The sequence below is a fragment of the Scyliorhinus torazame genome, chromosome 12, assembly GCF_047496885.1.
Source record: "Scyliorhinus torazame isolate Kashiwa2021f chromosome 12, sScyTor2.1, whole genome shotgun sequence".
Classification (NCBI taxonomy): domain Eukaryota; kingdom Metazoa; phylum Chordata; class Chondrichthyes; order Carcharhiniformes; family Scyliorhinidae; genus Scyliorhinus; species Scyliorhinus torazame.
This window is the reverse complement of record NC_092718.1, coordinates 86,843,645-86,846,564: the sequence shown is the minus strand read 5'-3', so window position 1 is coordinate 86,846,564 and position 2,920 is coordinate 86,843,645.

Sequence of the window (2,920 nt, the reverse complement as noted above, 5' to 3'; positions counted from 1 at the left end):
TGTTTATCCAGCTTCCTCCATAATACACCACTATTCACCTCAACCCCTTTACCTCTTCCATGCTTAACATCCCAGGCCCAAAACACTCATTCCAGGTTAAGCAGTGTTTCACTTGCACCTCTTTCAATTTGGTCTATTGCATTCGTTGCTCCCAATGTGATGTCTTCTGTATCGGAGAGACCAAACGCAGACTGGGTGATCGCTTTGCTGAGCACCTTCGGTCTGTGCGCATTCAGGACCCTGACCTTCCGTTGCTTGCCATTTTAACACAACACCCTGCTCCCATGCCCACATGTCTGTCCTTGGCCTGCTGCAATGTTACAGTGAAGTTCAATGTAAACTGGAGGAACAAAACCTCATCTTCCGGTTAGACATGCTACAGCCTTCCGGTCTCAACATTGGAATTCAACAACTTCAGATGATTAGCTCTACCCCATCTCAACCCATTTGTTTCCATCCCATTTTATTTTAACTGTCTTTTAGCATTTCTTTCTTTCTTGTCTTTCTTTATATATATTTAACCGCCCCCCCCCCCAATCTTATCCACCTTTCTTTACCCTTTCTCCCCTTTGCTTCCCCCTTCCCCTCCCCCCACATCTACATCTGTCACAGTTTACTCTCTGATGTTAGTTTCTCTGCTGTTTGGCCTTTCACAGCTTTGTTCTCTCTGTGGACTGCCATTAGCTCTCTTTTCCCTTGGTTTCTGTGGCTATTAGCACGCTGTTTTTATGTGGCTATGACTCATCATTCATTCTCACTCCACAGTATAAATATTTCCACTTTCTCTGTCTTTTAGCTTTGACAAAGGGTCATCTGGACTCGAAACGTGAGCTCTTTTCTCTCTCTACAGATGCAGTCGGACCAGCAGCCGGACCAGCAGACATTTTCCAGCGGGTCGGAGAATGGCCGTTGGCCGCCGTGAATCCCGCCCCCGCAGGTTGCCGAAGTCTCCGGTACCGGACATTCGGCGGGGGCGGGAATCGGGCCGCGCCGGTTGGCGGGCCCCCCCGCTGGATTCTCCGGCCCGGATGGGCCGAAGTCCCGCCATGGCGGAGGGCGGAAGAGACTCTCCCCACTGCGCATGGCGGGAAACTGTCAGCGGCCGCTGACGCTCCCTACATGCGCCGCCCCGACATGTCATTTCCGCGCCAGCTGGCGGGGCAACAAAGGCCGTTTCCGCCAGCTGGCGGGGCGGAAATCCCTCCGGCGTCGGCCTAGCCTCTCAATGTTGGGGCTCGGCCCCCAGAGATGTGGAGCATTCCGCACCTTTTTGGGCGCCAGTCGGCGGACATCGCGCCGTTTGTGGAGAATTTCGCCCCTGAATCCACAGTAATTTGCTTCTATTCACCTCAATGTGGGTGCAACTCTCACATTCTCCCCTCTTCCTGTGGGAGTGAGTCCCACATTCTCCCCACTCCCTGTGGGGGTGAGTACCACGGGGCGTCATTCTCCAACCCCCCAGAGGGTCGGAGAATGGCCGTTGGCCGCCGTGAATCCCGCCCCCGCCGGTTGCCGAAGTCTCCGAAGGGAGAAAAGTCGGCGGGGCGTTAATTTCGCCGCTGCCGCGGAGAATGTCACGGGTCTGCGCAAGGCAGCCGATTTTCGGCCTGCCGATATTCTCCCTTTCGGATGGGCCGAAGTCCCGTCGACGTGAATCAAACCTCCTTTTCATCGGCGTGACCCGGTGCTCCAGGCTCACGCCGACCAGCGTGGAGGTGAGTGACGGCCTGGGGGTTGGCTCTGGGCAGGCAATGGCGTGGCCGCAGTCTGAATGCGTGAGGAGAGGTGTGTCTCGGGTTGTGTGTGTGTGTATGCGGCGGGGGGGGGGGCGGGGGGGGTTGGTTAGAGCAGGCTGGGCTCCGGGGGAGTGCCGGGAGGGGGTCCGTGCCGGGGAGGTGGATGGGGGGTCCGTGCTGGGCAGGAGGTTGGGGGGGGGGGTCCGTGCCGGGGTGGAGGTTGGGGGGGGGGGGGGGTCCGTGCTGGGGTGCAGGTTGGGGGCTTCTCTGCCGTGGCCGGGTTCCCCATGGTCCAGGGCGCGATCGATGGGATGTACGTCGCCGTGCGGCCACCTGCAGATAACAGGGCCGTGTTCACTAATAGGAAGGGGACCTATTCGATGAACGTACAGGTGGTCTGCGACCACCGCATGATGATCCTGCACGTCTGAGCCCGTCACCCAGGCAGTGTACACGACTCGTTCGTGTTGTCGCGGTCATCCATCCCCGGCATGTACGAGGGACGCCATCCCCGGCTGAGGGGCTGGTTGCTGGGCGACAGGGGCTACCCATTGCGATCGTGGCTGATGACGCCTATACGGAGGCCACGCAATGAGGCGGAGAACCGCTACAATGATGCCCATGTAGCGACAAGGGGAGTGATCGAGAGGTGCTTTGGCGTGCTGAAGATGCGTTTCAGGTGCCTGGACCTCTCTGGGGGCGCCCTCCAGTATCGGTCAGATGGGTCGGCCGCATCATTGTGGTGTGCTGCGTCCTGCACAACATAGCCCAGCAGAGGGGCGATGTGCCGCAGGCAGAGGAGGGCGGAGTGGAGGAGCAGCAGTAAGAGGCGCAGTCCTCCCCAGATGAGGGGGATGGGGGTAATGGTCAGGGCAGACGGGCTAGACACGGGCGGGTGGCTGTCCACCGTTACCGGCTGGGCCAGCGGGCATGGGACAGGCTGATAGCCGCCCGCTTCACTGACTAGATGGGCGTGGGAATCGGGTAGAATGGCCACAGACTGCACACCATGGCAACAGCCGACCACCCACACCCCCCACCCATCCACCCACCCAGCACCCTCACCCCCCTCCCCCAACCCCACCCACCCCACCCGCATGCACACCACCCCCCCCCCCCCATTGCCAATCCACCTGCGGCACAACGGGCCAGGCTCACACAGTTGCGGGTGGACGCGTGTCTAT